This window comes from Mauremys reevesii, linkage group 1, assembly GCF_016161935.1.
Source record: "Mauremys reevesii isolate NIE-2019 linkage group 1, ASM1616193v1, whole genome shotgun sequence".
NCBI classification, from domain to species: Eukaryota; Metazoa; Chordata; order Testudines; family Geoemydidae; genus Mauremys; species Mauremys reevesii.
Window position 1 is genome coordinate 284,349,802 of NC_052623.1, and position 18,202 is coordinate 284,368,003.

Genomic DNA, 18,202 nt, shown 5'->3' on the forward strand with positions numbered 1-18,202 from the left:
ATTAATCAGTCTTTAGGTAAGTTTGAGTTACAGTTGCAAATGTGTTGCATTCTGTCTTTTTATTTATTTATTTATTTATTTTTATTTTTATTTTTATTTTGCATTAACAAAAACATCATAATAGCACAAGATAATTTCTCAGTACCCGGACACCTGTAAAAATATCAAGGCAGCTCTTTGCTTTGTATTTAAAATTTCAAGCTAGGTTGGTTGGGACTGGTCATCTGGCTAAAATCCCTGGGTCGATGGGGGTCCTGCATGTGGAAGACTTTCAGAGTATAGCTCATGTATAGATTTTTATTTTGATTTTTCTGTGGTTTACGGCTGGACATTGGTAAATTGAGAAGAAAAGCCAATGTTACAAGTAGCACATTGCTAACTGTTCAAAAAGACAATACAGCTTGTTGATTTCCCCCCAGATATTGACAGCAATAATCATAATAGATCATAGCAGTAGACTCCAGTATCATATCTCCAACAGAACGTAGCAGGTTGTATCATAAATAAATGGTATAGGATGTTACGGAGTGTTATAAATGAAGCAGCACCAGCAGCTGCAAACACAGCCATGTATAACAGAGGGTTACTTTTGCTGCACTGACAGATGATCACATAATTCCCTTAAAACTGTTCATTCCGTATGAGTAAACCTGTTGTGTTTAAACATTATTTCAGTCCTAACTCTCTTACCTGCTCTAGTAACACTCACATGAGTTTTGTACTTTGGATAGAGAAGTTTGATCTTCTTGACGTGATATTATTTATTCTACCTCTTGCTATAGTTCCAGAGGGAATCTCTCTGCACATGGAAAATCACGTTTGAAATTAACAAGTTCCAGTTTGGCAGAAAGAGTCTCAAGACAGGCTTAGTACAAGAGTAGATTGTTAATGTGTATAAGATGTTTTAAGTATTGAGTAAAATAACATTAGAAGCCAAGGATAAATAAATATAAAGGGGAGGGGGGAGAAACACTTTGGATCATGTAACCATATTGGAAGATAAGTGTGGATTGTTCAGTTATTTAAAGTCTGAAACTTTGTGCTTAGTATACATGTTAATTTGAGTGGTTCTTCAAAAACACAGAGGAAATAAACGATAGCTATAGTTTTTAAAGTTACGTTTTTATTTATTTTTAGTTTAGAGAACAAGGTAAAATATATTACATAAAACACCATTACAGCACATCATGATAGCACCAGCCACATCTATTTACCATGTCACTTTTAATATAATTCGATTTGACATAAAGACACATATTTATTATCTTGCCTCTGCCTCCCAGTCTGAATTTCTTCCTTAATGGATTCAACTGCAGCAGCCATTGTACCCAAAATGCAAGAATTGATCAGTCTGTTCTTCAGATTCCCGGTGGGACTGACCTTAATTAAAGAGAGCATAGCAGTTCTGCGCAGACAATGAAGGGCTCAGTTTCACTGCTAGATGGACCCATACAAGTGCATGTTTCTGTAACCTGACTGATCTGTCAATTTAGATCAGTAATGCCAGATACCAGAAGGGCAAGACTATCAAGTAAATTACAAAGATATCCTCGAGCCACAAATTTATCTTACTGTCTAGCACATATGGCTAATGACCTGGTAATTCAGCTATGGAGAAGTAAGGACATGGCATGTGGACCTGATAGACACAACTATCCATGGAGAGTCATTTCTAATTTATTCTTAAATTAAACACACCTTTTTTCAGTTTTGTTAACGGCAAAGATTACAGACCTATTCTGAATGGGCTAGATGAGAATTCTTCCACCTGACACACTTCAGGAGTACTAACTGATTTTTTTTAAAAAAGCATGTAAGTGACTTAAGAGCCTACGATCTGATCTATTCTACATATGTCAACCTAACTGTAAGCATCTACACTAAAATGTGGCTCCAATCAAAATAACCTGCCCACTACACTGACTTAATAACTCCACCTCTGTGAGAGATGTAGCGCTTAAGACGATGCAGTTAGTAATGCAATGTTTGTATAGACACAGCATTGCTTACGTTGACTGTTGCTGCCTGTGATGGCTTGAACTCACCCTGCACTGGACAGCAAAGGGTCAACCCTTCCTTGTGGACTGAGTAAGCCCTGCCCCCACGGCTCTACTAGGCATGCCCCAAGTGCAGTACCAGTATAAAAGCGAACAGATCAGCTCAGTCTTGAGTCTGATTGTTGCAGGCTCCAGCCTTGGAGCTGCTGCAGACTCCGACTGTGTAAGCCAGAGGTTCCGAGACCTCGGCAGATGCCCCAGTACCTATAGACACCCCACGGACTTTGGAGCTACCGGGAACAGCCCAGGCAGAGAAACCCAGGAACCCTGAAGCCACCCAGACCATGGATGCAGGAGTCATGGTAGGAAGTAGCCCAGGGGAGGGACTAGCCATAGTCCTGAGTGTAATTGGCATGTTGTGACTGGATCCCTGCTGACTCAATGGCGAATGCACTTGTGGTTATCAGGGCCCTGGACTAGGACCCAGTGGAGCAGCAAGGGTCCAGGTCCCCCTACCCTGGTTGCTACCTGCCTCCTGGTTGCTGCCCACCATCTTATTGACTCTGGCCACTAGACCCTACTGCTCTGCGAATCAGGCCCACCCTATTGATTCCGGCTAGTAGGCCTTACTGCTCTGGGAATCTGGGCACCCTATTGACTCTGGCTACTAGTCCTTGCTGCCAAGGGTAACCCTATTGACTCTGATCCTTAGGTCTCATTGCCTCGAGAAAAAGGACAGTTTGAGGGCCAGAGTGAATTCACCCCAGACTGGACAGGAACCCCCACCCCATCATATTGCTTTTCAGAATCCATTCCACAATGCCCCACACTGGCAGTTAATTCAGTGCAAGTTTGCATGGTGAGTATGCACACTGCTGACACAAACAGCATAGTGTGGATGTGTAAAACTGAGTACATTACTGTGGTGGCTGTATAACGACTTTACTTAGGTTGACTTAATAGTCTAGTGTAAATTCTCTGTCTATTTCAAAAGTGACTTAGAAACCTCTGTCTCACTAAAAGTCAACATGCCTGTGTCTCCCTGTTACTTTTTAAAATTTTAAAATTTTACCACTCATTCCTTTTTATTTATTTTATATGCAATTATATGTTTGTTTTATTGTTAGCAAAAATGTCCTGTGCATTAAATTTTATTTATTAAATTTTTAAATTTTTTTAATGTATTACTTACTAAAATAATTTTGATTTATGTGTAACTTGCTTGAAAATGTAAAAAAAAAGATAATTGCTTTATCTTACTTAAACAGGGAGTTCATTAAAGGCAGACAGTTTCAAAAATACTTGTATTTAATCATGATAGTACACTATAGATATGTGTTTATAGATGTATCATTACTTGAAATCTTTTGTTGGGCTCCAGTCCTCACATTCCACTTTTCCAGTGATCTAGTACTTATTTACTTACCTCACAGTGTTGAAAAGATAAATTAATTGGTGTTTATGCAGCAATTGGAAGACTTAGTCGAATATAAATTCTAAATAGTAGTTGTTGTGCTAGGATGAAAATTAGAAGCTGCATGGATTTGCCTGCTCAGAGCTTACTGATAGTGTTAGATGTAGCTATCACAGCCTCACATATGAATTATTCATAGAATATCTTCACTTTTAATGGACTTTTTAGGAAAGGGGTAGGGACTATGATTTGGCTCATTTCAGAGATGAATCTAAATGAGTCCAGAGGGAGTCTAAGTTGTTTTAATGTAAACCTTCTTCTAGTGCCAGTTTAGACCTTCTCTACACCCTCTACTCCTGGGGAATTTTGCATCACTGTGCATGCGCAGAATTCATGTCCCCCACAGATTTCTTTGCTTCCCCACAGAAAAATAGCTTTTGATGGGAAAACAAAGGGAAGCTGCAAAAGCGGTCATGCTTCTCTCCCCAGCAGCACAGGCAGGTTGGATCAGGTGCCTGGAGCAGCCAGTGGAGACATAAATCTCCGCCGGGAGGTGGAGGGCTGGGCAGTCATGCAATTGAGAGAGAGAGACCCTCTGTCCCTCCCGCTCTCTATTGCAGAAAGCTCGGCGTGGAAGGGCAGGGCTTCAGGATGTTTCTGAGAAGGTAGGCACAGGGAAGGCTCTGTCCCCTCAGACAGAGCAGAATGTAGCCACCTGCATTCTTTGTGAATTGTTCCCATTGCCTTTGTAAATTCCCCCAGGAGTATAAAACAGATGTAAAACTTTTAAGGCTCCTTCACTTTGCCAGAGGGGTGTAAAGGACAGTATGACCTTATAAATGCTTATGGTGTTTTCATGATAAGAACTGGTCTAAAATTTTGGAGATTTCCTATCACAATGTGCTCCATGAACTGTTTGCTATTGACCTTTCTGGAGATGGTCAGTAACCAATATAAAAATTGTGAGTTTGATTCCCCAGCCCTTACTTGCTCTTCAATTGTTATGGTAACATTGAGCGTATGGCTGAATATATCTGTTGATTAATAACTAGAAATAAAGGGTCAAACCTAACTACGTTACTATTAGGGAAGGGGAATTGGGGATTTCCTCCAATGCTCCCCACTTGCATTTTCCATCCATTGTATCGTCGTTTAAATAAAGTACCAAATAATTGAAACCAGAGTGATTATATTGCATTATTTTATCCAATAAAATATGCAGAATTTTGCAAAATTTTAACATATTGTGCGCAGAATTTTTAATTTTTTTGGTGCAGAATTCCCCTAGAGTAACACTCACCTAGACTCATTTAGTGTTGTAATTTACAATGCCTTCTTACATATCACTGCTAAATTTGGCCCAGTGAGTCTATAAGTGAGTTCATACATTCTTCCATCTCTTTGGTTAATACCGTAGCTTAGAGTCTCTCAGACACTGATGCGTACATGTGGTAAAAATGTTTAATTTACATTAACATGATGGGTGAAATTCTTGCTGCATTTAAGTCAATGGCAGATCTTCCAATAATTTCAGTTAGGCCAGGATTTCTCCCCATCATTTGGCCTGTTATCTTCTGGGAAGTGGATTCTGTTGTCATCTTAAAGGTGTCCTGCATTTCAGATTGTATTGCTCCTCCACTCTTGGATTGTATGTTGGTAGTGACATTGAAATTAGGACTTGAGAGGCCAATATCATCATACTCATAATTCATTATACTGATATCCCAGTCTTCATCTATGTAATATCAATACTTTGTCCTTTCAATTTAATATCTTTTTAAAGGTGGATAAGAGTTTTACAGATGGAGAATCTCTGGGTCACAGGGAGCATCAGTGACTTGTCTGGTGTCACATAGCACTGGACACATCAATTGTTATTCTGAAACAATACCATATTCCAGTAAAGTATGTCAGCTGTTAGATGCCACCTACCCATCTGCATTTCTCTGTGACAAAAAGAAAAGTTTAGTGGCTTTCATAAATATTAATAAGGTGATGGCTTTGAAGGCATTAGTAATGGAAAATCACAATGTTCAATTATCTTTATTATCCTTTTCAGAACTTTTTAGTGAGAGTAGTCTCAAGTTATTTTATCTTATTTTACTTACTTTTAATGTTTAAATTATCTTGACATTATACTAACATAACATCAATTAAAAGCTAACTGCCCATATTAAGAAGAATTAGAGTCAAAGCTATTGATAATGTACGATAATGGTAATGTAAAATATGAGCCATACCAACTATATTATGCATTGCATACCATTAAGTTTTGTAATATTTCCTGTAACTGTAGGAAACTGTTCATAGTTGAGAAAAGTCAAATAAGGTCTTAACTATATATTCGGTCTTCGCTTTCAAGGGGAAAAAATGATTCCACTTTCTACATGTGAAATGTATTAAGTTCAAGCTTCTGGCTAGAAAAGGCACTATACACTCCCTCTCCCCAGGTCCCCATTTCAGCGAGGTACTTAAACACATGTCTAAGCATGTGAATAGTCCCATTGACTTTATTTGCGGCTCAAGATGGCACAGCCAGGCTATCTGCATTTAGCAGTGTTGTAACCCAATGCATCTCTAGCCACTACAGCCATTACCACTGCTAGTAGCTTCCTTCTGTTCTCCTCCTCTTGCTGTCTGCCTCTTGTCTCTTCTTTGGGAATCTCATTTCATTTCATTGAAAGTTCAGCAAACCTCAACCCACTTTGCTAGACATTTTGGGCTCACCAAACTGGGATTTTCTGAAAAAAACAGTCAGAGCAGAGTTTTGTTGGAAAATTTCCAACCAGCTCTATTCCCAACCCTAGATTTGGCAATCAGTATAACTCTGAGCATGTGAGCAAAACACATCAGCGACGCATCTAGAAAGAGAATTCACAGCATTGGTCCACACTATTTGGTATTTCTTATTCAGTTGTGGCCAACCTCTGATACTTCAGAGGAAGTAAAAAAAAATCCCAAATGGCATTAGGGTTTGAAGCTTAAACCTTTACTTAGGTGAGTAGTCCTTACTTCCCCAAAATGTTCACTGAAGTAAAGCATCAGAGACAGGAGTGCTGTTTTCAATCTACAAATGTTAGAAGAAATACAGCTGCACATGTGCATACATGAACGTGTGCGTGTGTGTGTGTGTAAAAAAGTCTACTGAAATGGACAAGGTTATTCTTTAACTTGATGGCATCTGTTTAGCATTCTCTCAATGACAGTAGGGCAAAATTATTTGTCGAGAACTGTTCTGCCAAAAGCTGCATCAGCCATGCCCCAATCAGGCCTCAGCTGGCCCTATATAAGAGGCTGGGAGCCAGGCGCTCAAGAGTCTCTCTCTGTTTGTAGAGGGAGATGGGCCTGGCTGCAGGGAGCTAGAGACAGGGTACCTCAATTAAGCAGGACTGGGGAAAGGCAGAGACTCCTAGAAAGCCCCAGGCTGCAGCCTAGCAGAAGGCAAATAGATATTGGGGGTTGTGGAGGGCAGCCCAGGGGTAATAATAATTGGAGATATACCAATCTCCTAGAACTGGAAGGAACCTTGAAAGGTCATTGAGTCCAGCCCTCTGCCTTCACTAGCAGGACTATTCTTTGCCCCAGATCCCTAAGTGGCCCCCTCAAGGATTGAACTCACGACTCAGGCCAATGCTCAAACCACTGAGCTAAAGCAGCAGATACAAACCCCACCTTGCCAGTGATGAGTAGGCGGTTACTGCAGTCTGCCCCAAGGCGCGGGGGCTAGACGATGACTGGCAGTGGCTTTAAACTGAGGCGAGGTGTGGATAGTGGGTGGGGGTTCCCTGGGGAGGGTAGACCCAAAGAGAAAGGGGTTACTACCAGGGGGCAGCACCCCAGATAAAGGGTGCCAAGAGAGACACGGGGGCCAAGAGGCAGCGGATCACTGGCCTGCAGAGGGTGCTCCTGGCTGGAAAAAGAGCTAATTCCCAAGGACAACCAGCAGAGGTGAGTCTGCCCACGCTTACACTTCCCTTCCTCCTCACAGTATATGTCTTAAATTGAATATTTTTGTGAATTTTTTTCCTTGGAACACCCTGAGTAGTTTGGAGGTGGAGTCATCCTCCTATTATCCTCTTTCGCCATTCTTTGCTCTCTCTGCTTCTTGATATATGCTGTTATCGTTCTAGTCATGCTAATTTCTGCAGCACTTCTGGAGAAGAGGAGGAACTCTGACAGACCTAATAACTGATAAATAGTTTACTGTTATTTTTCATTCCTTCTAACTCTGAAAGCAAAACAGGGGAACTTTATGTTTGGATTACATCAAGTTGGCTATTGAGTCTATTAATTTTAGAGTGCCTAGAATTTTTATGCTTCTTTGCCAATCTCCATTATGGACTTTCACATTTTGATTCCCATCTCAGTAAGTTACTGGGAGATACAGCAAGCTTAGTAAGCATAATGGAATATGCATAAGGATTAGAATTTTCTCTTGTGCATATGTTTTTAGATAACATATTTTATTCCATTGTTTTGCATCTAAGATCTATAATGTAGGATACATAATGTATGAAGTCCTTTAGAAATACATTCATTCATTCTTCCTGTGATTGCAAACTTCTGCTTCATGGTCTGTTTTTCCATTAACAATGCATAGGAATAACCATTTTTTATAAAGCTGTTGTAGTTCAGTTCTCATTTTGCAGACTGTGTAATGTTACATACTGCTGTCCATGTTCAAGGCGAAAAGTAATAACAGTAGTTAGCATTTATATGGCATATCAGGTATAGTATTCTCTTGATCATAGAGACATACTGCTCCTTATAACAAGTATTACATAGTTTTTGTTATTTATGAAAAAATGACACTTTTTTAAGTTAAAAGACATTTTATATTGAATTAATGTATTTTCTATTTAAAAGACAGAAGAATGTTTCATAAAAGAATCAGTTCTCTATTAAGAAAAACCCACAAGTTTTCTGAGTAAGGAATATGTTCCACTTTTTAGTTTGTACATCACCTAACACAATGGGGAACTAATCCTGGTAGGAACATTTGAGTGCTATTGCAAAGTAAATATTTAATAATAATAATTAATTTAAAATGAGGCTGGGGAAAACATTTATGGTATTAGCTATATGTTTTTGTTAAATTGGTTGAAGCAGGAAAATATTAAAAAGATATGGTATCTTAGACACCTAAGGATTGTAGAGCACTAAAACTATACAACAGTAATAAACATAGGCAAAAGAGGCCAGCATTATGTTATTACAAATAAAAATTTTAAAATAATTGTTATGACAAGTTAGTGACCATCTGGAAACATCCTAGCTACCACGATGCCACATGGAATGGCTACATGGAACTTCAAAGCAAGGATGAGACTAGATTTCAGACACGCCTATTAGAGCTGGACAATGTTTTCTTTTTAGACGAAGGCTATCTTTGACAAAGAATACTGTTTCAGTTGACCTGAACGATTAATGAATTTGGTATGAATCTGCTGAATAGTTTAAACATAATTTTTGTTTTTTTTGGGACCCAGTGCCATTTGCCAATGAGGAGGGGAAGACTGCTATATAGCCATTAGCCCAGTGGTTAGGGTGCTCATCTCAGAGACCCAGGTTCCAGTTCTCCTGCTCCAAAGACTATTTAAATTTTGTAGAACAGCTTCAACAGGAGCAACCAGCCCCAGAATATCCCATAGTCCAATGGTTAGAACACTCTTCTGAAAGGTGGAAGAGCCAGTTTAAATCCCTTTTCTACATCAGGCAGAGAGAAAAATGGAACCCTGGTCTCCTACATTGCAGGTGAGTGCCCTAAATCATAGGCTAAGAGAGGTGGGTCCCCAACAGCTTGTTTTTGTTACTCTAGCTAGCACTGAAAGAAACATTTAATTTGCTGGAGCAAAATTTCAATTGGTTCTTTTTGATTCACTGGGGGAAAAAATCAGAATGTTCAGTTTCGGCTTGACCCTTCCCCATTTTTTGGAATTGCCAGTAAATAAAAAATTCAGGTGTTCACCCAGCTCTAATTCTTACTTCAAAAATGGTAACTCTTGAACTCAAAGAGACTCCATCATCTCTTACCAATGAAGGGCCTAAAACAATTAAATTTTCTGAATCCATCCATAAACATGTACAACAACTGTATTCTAAGTTTTTCTGTGGTCACAATAGTGGAGAATGGAAGGAAAAATATGATTTCACAAGGGATTGCAGAAAGGTCTGCATACAAGAGGGAAAGGACACATAACAGAAATTGAAAAGTCATGAATTTAGCATTTTTCTTGTGTGTGAACTATCCAAGAACTGCTTATGATTTTAAAGAATTTCTGTGTTTGCTTTTCATAAATGTCTGAATGGAACTTCCACAAATTGATGGGGTTTTTCTCTGTTTCGATTTTCACAATTGTACCAAGTGATCTTTCAAGTTATCTGCATTTGTAATTAAGTATGTGGTTTTGTGTGCCAGGAAGTCTGTTACTTGGCTTGATTTCAGTTCCTTATCCTAAATAGAGCTGGTCAGAAGAACTTTGACAGAACATTTTTCCAGGAAAAAGGCTGTTCTATCAAAACCAAGACACTTTATGAAATGATTTTGATTTTCCTGGAATTATGTTTAGCAGGAAAGCAAAGGAAAAAAGGGTTCTGAGAGGGTCAAAACATTCTGTTTCAATATTTTTGGAATGAAACATTTCATTTTTTCCTTTTAAAATTTAGCATTGAGAGGGAAGAAAATGAAGTAAGAAAGGATACAGCCGTGGGTAGGAGAATGGACATAAGGAGGAAGGGTAGTGTAGATACCAGTCTAATATTTGATACTGGTGGTAGAATGTCTGTGCCTAATCGCATAAAGAATGTGAGCAAAGCCAAACAGCTAAAATTAAGATGTCTGTACACCAGTGCAAGGAGCTAGGTAACAAAATGAAGGAACTAGAGTTACTTGTGCAGGAAGTGAAGCCAGATATTATAGGGATAACAGAAACATGGTGGAATAGGTGTCATGACTGGAGTACAGGTATTGAAGGGTATGTGCTGTTTAGGAAAGAGAGAAATAAAGGCAAAGGTGGTGGAGTAACATTTTATATCAATGATGAGTTAAACTGTAAAGAAATAAGAAGTGATGGAATGCATAAGACAGAGTCTGTCTGGGCAAAAATCACATTGGGGAAGAAAGCTACTAGAGCCTCCCCAGGGATAGTGCTTTGGGTGTGCTATAGACCACTGAAAACCTCATAGAAGAAATAGTTGTAGAGGACAACCTTGGTTCAAGCAATCATGAGCTAATTCAGTTCAAACTAAATGGAAGGATAAACAAAAATAGATCTGTGACTAGGGTTTTTTATTTCAAAAAGGCTATCTTTAAAAAATTAAGGAAATTAATTAGGGAAGTGGATTGGACTGAAGAACTTGTGGATCTAAAGGTGGAGTAGGCCTGGAATTACTTCAAGTCATGATTGCAGAAACTATCAGAAGCCTGCATCCCAAGAAAGGGGGGGGAAATCATAGGCAGGAGTTGTAGACCAAGCTGGATGAGCAAGGATCTCAGAGAAGTGATTAAGAAAAAAGCAGAAAGCCTACAAGGACTAGAAGATGGGAGGGATCAGCTAGGAAAGCTACCTTATTGAAGTCAAACATGTATGGATAAAGTGAGAAAGGCCAAAAGCCATGTAGAGTTGGACCTTGCAAAGGGAATTAAAACCAATAGTAAAAGGTTCTGTAGCCATATAAATAAGAAGAAAACAAAGAAAGAAGAAGTGGGACTGCTAAACACTGAGGATGGAGCGGAGGTTAAGGATAATCTAGGCATGGCCCATTATCTAAACAAATACTTTGCCTCAGTCTTTAATGAGGCTAATGAGGAGCTTAGGAATAATGGCAGGATGACAAATTGGAATGAGGATATGGAGGTAGATATTACCATATCTGAGGTAGAAGCCAGACTTGAACAGCTTAATGGGACAAAATCGGAGGGCCCAGATAATCTTCATCCAAGAATATTAAAGGAACTGGCACATGAAATTGCAAGCCCATTAGCAAGAATTTTTAATGAATCTGTAAACTCGGGGGTTGTACCGTATGACTGGAGAATTGCTAACATAGTTCCTATTTTTAAGAAAGGGGTGGAAAAAGTGATCCTGGTAACTATAGGCCTGTTATTTTGACATCTGTAGTATGCAAGGTCTTGGAAAAAAATTTGAAGGAGAAAGTAGTTAAGGACATTGAGGTCAATGGTAATTGGGACAAAATACAACATGGTTTCACAAAAGGTAGATCAGGCCAAATCATGACGGTAACAGATTTTTTAGCAAAGGAAATGCAGTGGATCTAATTTCCCTCGATTTCAGTAAGGCATTTGATATGGTTCCACATGGGGAATTATTAGATAAATTGGAAAAGATGAGGATCAATATGAAAATTGAAAGGTGGATAAAGAACTGGTTAAAGAGGAGACTACAACAGATCATACTAAAAGTTGAACTCTCAGGCTGGAGGGAGGTTACTAGTGGAGTTCCTCAGGGATTGCTTTTGGGACCAATCTTATTTTAATCTTTTTATTACTGACCTTGGCACAAAAAGTGGGAATGTGCTAATAAAGTTTGCAGATGACACAAAGCTGGGAGGTATTGCCAATACAGAGAAGGACCAGGATATCCTACAGGAAGAGCTGGATGATCTTGTAAACTGGAGTAATAGTAATGGGATGAAATTTAATAGTGAAAAGTGCAAGGTCATGCATTTAGGGATTAATAACAAGAATTTTTGTTATAAATTGGGGACCCATCAGTTGGAAGTAACAGAGGAGGAGAAGGACCTTGGAGTATTAGTTGATCACAGGATGATTATGAGCCACCAATGTGATATGGCCCTGAAAAAAGCTAATGCGGTCTTGAGATGCATTAGGCGAGGTATTTTCAGTAGAAATAAGGAGGTGTTAGTACCATTATACAAGGCACTGATGAGACCTCATCTGGAATCCTGTGTGCAGTTCTGGTCTCCTATGTTTAAGAAGGATGAATTCAAACTGGAACAGGTACAGAGAAGGGCTACTAGGATGATCCGAGGAATAGAAAGGAGACTCACAGAGTTCGTCTTGTGTAGCCTAACCAAAAGAAGGCTGAGGGGAGATATGATTGCTCTCTATAAATATATCAGAGAGATAAATACGAGGGAGGGAGAGGAATTATTTAAGCTCAGTTCCAATTTGGACACAAGAACAAATGGATATAAACTGGCCATTAGGAAGTTTAGACTTGAAATTAGACAAAGGTTTCTAACTATCTGAGGAGTGAAGTTCTGGAACAGCCTTCCAAGGGGAGCAGTGGGGGCAAAAGACATATCTGGCTTCAAGACTAAGCTTGGTAAGTTTATGGAGGGGATGATATGATAGGATAGCCTAATTTTGTCAATTAATTGATCTTTGACTATTAGCGGTAAATATGCCCAGTGGCCTGTGATGGGATGTTAGATGGGGTGGGATCTGAGAGAATTACTACAGTGAATTCTTTCCTGGGTGTCTGGCTGGTGAGTCTTGCCCACATGCTCAGGGTTTAGCTGTTCACCATATTTGGGGTCGGGAAGGAATTTTCTTCCAGAGCAGATTGGCAGAGGCCCTAGGGATTTTTCGCCTTCCTCTGCAGCGAGGGGCACGGGTCACTTGCTGGAAGATTCTCTGCACCGTGAGGTCTTTAAACCATGATTTGAGGACTTCAGTGGCTTACACGTAGGTTAGGGGTTTGTTACAGGAGTGGGTGGGTGAGCTTCTGTGGCCTGCGTTGTGCAGGAGGTCAGACTAGACGATCATAATGGTCCCTTCTGACCTTAAAGTCTATGACTCTATAACATTAGAAAATGTACAGTAGAGCAGTGGTTCTCAATAGGGCCGGCTTTATGAGCCACGGGGCCCAATTGGAATACTCGGCAGTGGTCCAGGGCTTCGGCAGCACTTTGGCGGTGGGGGGTGTGCTCTGGGGCTTCCAAAGCACCAAAGGACCCCCTGCCACCGAAATGCTGCCACAGACCCCCGGAGCGGGGCCCCCGAAGCATGGGTGTTGGGACTTCTTTGGTGCAGGACCCGATTCTGGGGAATCGGGGGAATCGGCGTAAAGCTGGCCCTGGACTTCTCAAAGCCGGTCCGCCGCCTGTTCAGGGAAAGCCCCTGGCGGGCCGGGCCAGTTTGTTTACTTGTAGCATCCGCAGGTTTGGCCGATCGCAGCTCCCACTGGTCATGGTTCGCCGCTCCAGGCCAATGGGGGCTGCGGGAAGGGCGGCCAGCACATCCCTCAGCCCGCGCTGCTTACCACAGCCCTCATTGGCCTGGAGCAGTGAACTGCAGCCAGTGGGAGCCGCGATTGGCTGAACCTGTGGATGCAGCAGGTAAACAAACCGGCCCGGCCCGGCTTTCCCTGAACAAGGGGCAGACCTGCTTTGATAACCACTGCAGTAGAGAACAATCTTCAGTGGAGGGGGAGATTGACAGGAGGATGTGATAGGTCTTTCCCATCTCTAATTTATATAATTGTATATAGTAATGGTGCTTGTAGTGAAACAGTGTTCTGCTTAAGAGATACTGAGGTTGTGTTAGTTGGTAGGTAAAGCAGGGACTGGAAGTCGGAAGATCTAGGTTTTATTCCAGTGTATGTTTGTGATCTTCATATCTCTGCATGGTACCTACATGGTTTCTTTATGTTTAAATCATGAATATTACCACTTTCTTTTGAAAAGTGATTATTTCATCTGAGAATTTATAAAAACAATGGGTAAAAAATTTTAAAGCATCTAAGTCCCATTTTCAAAGTCAATGGGACTCAGGCTACTAACTGTCTAAGGGCTTGTCTACACAAACATTTAGTCTGCGGCAAGCAGGGCTGTGAATCTACCCTGTGCTTGTCTGCCATGCACAGTCTGTGTGGACTCTTCTGATATACTCTAACAGTATTTTAGTGTGCTTTGATCTACCCTGCTTTAAAACAGGAATGGGCTAAAGTGCTTTAACCAACTGTTTGTGCAGCAAAAACATGGTTCACATGGACAGTTAGACTGTGCCAGTCTAGTGTGGGGTAGATTCACACCCCAGCTTGCCGCAAACTAAATGATCATGTAGAAAAATCCTAAGTGACTTTTGAAAATGGGACTCAGGCTCTTAAGTCACTTAGGCAATTTTGAAAATTGTATCTTATATACATTATTATTTACTGCTAAAGGACACAGTGCTCCAAAGAAATATCATTTGTTGAAAGATCTCACACTGGCTCCACATTATCACTACCACCGTGTAGTAGCCTGGTCACTGTTTGGTTTCAGGAATAGTACAGCTCCACATTTGCTGTGTCCACTCACGTTTAAAGTAATCAAAATAAAATGTGTTGCGCTAAAGTTAGTGTTGTCCATATTCAGGCTCCAAATAAAGATTTCCATAAAATAATGATTCAATTCAAATAAATTACACTTAGCCACATTTAGTGACCTTTTCAATTTCCAATTACAAAGCTGTCCATTCCTGCAGTGTTTTCATTTACTTTTCTTATTCCATGCTTCTGTTCATTTGTCAATCAATTAAAAGGACTGTTGTTTTAGGCAATAAATTAACTATAATGTTTACCAGGTTTCATTCATCCTCTTGGCACACGTTCTTTTGCTGAGGGTAGATTTGTACATTTAAACTGACAGAGTCGAGCTCCCCCGATGTGTCTAACTGAGATTCTATTAAAAATCCACTCTCTCCGTCCCTCCCCTCATCTCACTCAAAGTAATCTAATCCAAATCAGCAGCTACATTTAGAATTCTGTGGAGCTCGTTTGAGCCATGCCAGATGAATGCATACTGGCCTCACTACAAGAGATACAGCCCATCTGAGTCAATTGTTGAACCATGCTTCCAAATGTATTTAAAAGTAATCTCTTGACAGAGCAAGATTTATTTTAGCGCTTCTAATATTAAATATTTGTTTCTTGATGACTAATAAGATTTGAGTTAAAGTACATAACTGCAGTAAAATATTCATGGCATTATTGTAATCCATTCTGTCATAAAGCAGAAAAAGTTTGACAACTCATCAGGGAAAATGGCAGCCATGAGTGTCATCAGCTTTTCTGGCATGGATTATGCACACCTAAAATTTTGCTGTAGACCAATTACCTTCATTTCCCCCCTCCATTTAAAAAAAAGTTTATATTATTGTATTTTGGGCAAAAGTTCTGGATAACTGTAAAGTGCTGTAAGCTAAAATGAGGATATTAAAATCTTATGTTTCAGGGCATAAATTGATTACCTGCTGGGGTAAGGAAGGAAGTTCTTTCCCAACAACTGGAATGGGGATGGAGGTTCATCTTCCTCTCAATAATTAATTGATAGGCATTGCTGGAGCTAAAATGTTAGATTTGATGGATGAATTGGTGTGATCAGGTATGGAAGATCTTCTGTTCTTACATTATTGTGGCATATGGGGCCAGATCCTCACCTGGAAATCAGTGTAGCACTATTCACTTCAGTGGAGCTATGCTGATTTACACTAGCTGAGTATCTGGCTCTTTATTCTGAAGGAATAAATATACTCATTTTTGTGGCTGTTGCTGTGTTGTATTGGTTTTTTTTGTTTGTTTGTTTCTTTGTTTTTTTACCACAAATCGAGGGCCAATTAAACATTCTCTATGTAGAAAGATAATTATATGTTTTTCTTCATTTAGAAACCTCTGGTAGCTTAACTATGCATTTCAGTAGCTACAGTGTCTGTTCACAAAGAAAGAAATCTCACTCAAGAAAGCATTTTCCTATTACAATGTTAGCATTTTGAATGAATTTTTTGACTACAGTTTGTACTTTTAAAGTCAATCTGAAATCAGTGATTTCCATTTTTCAGTATGGTGTAGTAGGTGGAATGGGAAAAGTCTAAAAGCTAAACAATGGAGCATAAGTATTTTGTCTCAGTGCTTCCTTTAATTCTTTCCCCCCCTTTTCCACTGCAAATTTTCTTTATCGTAAAACCATATTCCTCATATGATGCTTTGCTCTTCACTCTCTGACACTTCTTTACATGTAGGTAGCTACTGGAAACTTATTACCAGAGTCATGGAGTGGTGTCTGTCTGGTATGAAATGAATACATGAAGATCCTTGGAATTTTTAGCTACCTTGCTAATCCATTCTGTCTTTGTAATAATTTGGGAGACTTCAACACCAGAAAGGAACTCCTCCCACTTTTGCTTTTTTAAACAGTTCTTTGAGAAGCCCAGCTCTTTTGAAAAATGAATGATCATTTCTAAAGATGTGCCATGGAGACTCAAGTAGGATCTTTTTTTTTTTTTTTTTTTTGGAAGAGCTTTAGGTAAAATACAGAACAGTACAATGTGTATGCATATATTCTTCATATCAAAGAAATGGCAAGCTGAAGCGCCATCAGAAAGTAATAACCACAGTGGAGTCAGTCCCTGAATGTAAGCATGGTGAAATACACAAAATGCTAGCTGAGGTAGTTTTAGATCATTTTGTTTAATAAAATTAATGATCATGTGTTTTTAATTTGTGGCTTTTTAAGTTTATGGATATACTCTCCCTCTGAGTATCATCTATCACCTAGAGTGAAGTGAATACAAGCAAAGTGCTGCTAATTGCTTATATTGCTAGGATTTCCCATATGCTTTGTCCAGTTGTACAAAGACAGTGAAGAGGTAATGTTTTTAGTCCTGAAGAGGGTTTTGAACACTGTGGCTAACAATTTATTTTGTATTCTACCATCAAGCCATCACAACATACCAATTTTCACTTCTCCCCCCCCCCGCCACCATGGAAAGCTATCACTATGCTTGAGTGAATAGCATAGACTCCATTCCAGAAGCTGCTGGAATTTGCAACCATTTCACATCACATCATCATTCTGTTAAATGGATTCAGTCTTTGTGACTGTATCTTTTGGGGAAATCCTCCTTCCTCATCTCTTGTTGCAACAGCAGAGTGAAACCATATATCTTGTGTTCTAGGAAATACATACTTTAAGTACTTTAAAGGAATATATATAAAAATGCTTAAGAACATAAAAATATAGAAATTGCAAAAGTCAGGTGTGACAGATGCCTATTTCTCAGATCTCACAGTGTGCCTGGGAGACTCATGATTTTTGAATCACAGAGCCTAAAGATGACAAAATCCTTCTAGGCCAAACTCCTGCCAGAGCTGGTTTGCTCGCTTACTGTACGTTTGCACTACTGTAGTTTAAAGCTCAGTGCTTTAGCTTCCGTTGCTTCCCTGTGCCTTCTGCTGCTGTTGGAAAATGTTCCTGATATTCTGCTACATTTTATTTCTTAAATTCATCTAACTACTGTAGTTAATACTCTCTTTTTCTATGCTAAACAATTCCTCTAAGTTTTGTAGCTAAATAGCTGGTACTTAGCCCGATATGATTAGGCCAAGATTTTAAAAAATGGTGGCCTACAGTTGAGCACCTAAGTCCACATGGCTGCATGCAGAGGGCTCTGCAGGATCCAGCAAAGTTTTCAAGTAGGGTGATCTGCATGCAGAAGATTCCAATAACTGGCTCAAGGGGAGTGTGGTGTGCCCCCTGGAGGGAACAATCAAACTGCTCCTATTTGTTAAAATGGGCAGTTTCATCTGATAACCATGGAGATAATACTATGCTGCATATTGAGAAGAATATTCTTTCTGCAGGTGAATCATAACAGCCATAAGTGCAGCCTTACAATAATGCTTCAGATTTAATTTCTGAATTTTTCAATGCATTCAGGACACGCATTTTTTCAGTAATGCGACTGAAACCAAATATCACAATGTAGATATCTACTGGGATTACCATCAGGCAAATAGATTTGCTACCATTAGAAGCCTTCTCCTAG

The 18,202-nt window shown here is 39.6% G+C and overlaps 1 protein-coding gene across 44 annotated transcripts in view; it reads left to right on the forward strand.

The window, feature by feature from the left end:
* MGAT4C (MGAT4 family member C) overlaps positions 1–18,202 on the forward strand; it is a 566,296-nt gene that overhangs the window by 414,165 nt on the left and 133,929 nt on the right. For 17 of the 44 annotated variants that reach the window (XR_005592876.1, XM_039520682.1, XM_039520655.1 and 14 more), the window contains 3 exons: positions 2,710–2,856; positions 15,613–15,762; positions 16,397–16,789. The exons of 10 other annotated variants lie outside the window; for them this stretch is intronic. The gene's annotated coding sequence lies outside the window, so the exon portion shown is untranslated. Of the gene's footprint in view, positions 1–1,707; positions 1,814–2,709; positions 2,857–9,020; positions 9,166–15,612; positions 15,763–16,396; positions 16,790–16,882; positions 17,024–18,202 lie in introns of those variants that run through there. 17 more of the 44 variants (XM_039520652.1, XM_039520659.1, XM_039520661.1 and 14 more) reach the window with 9 other exon arrangements.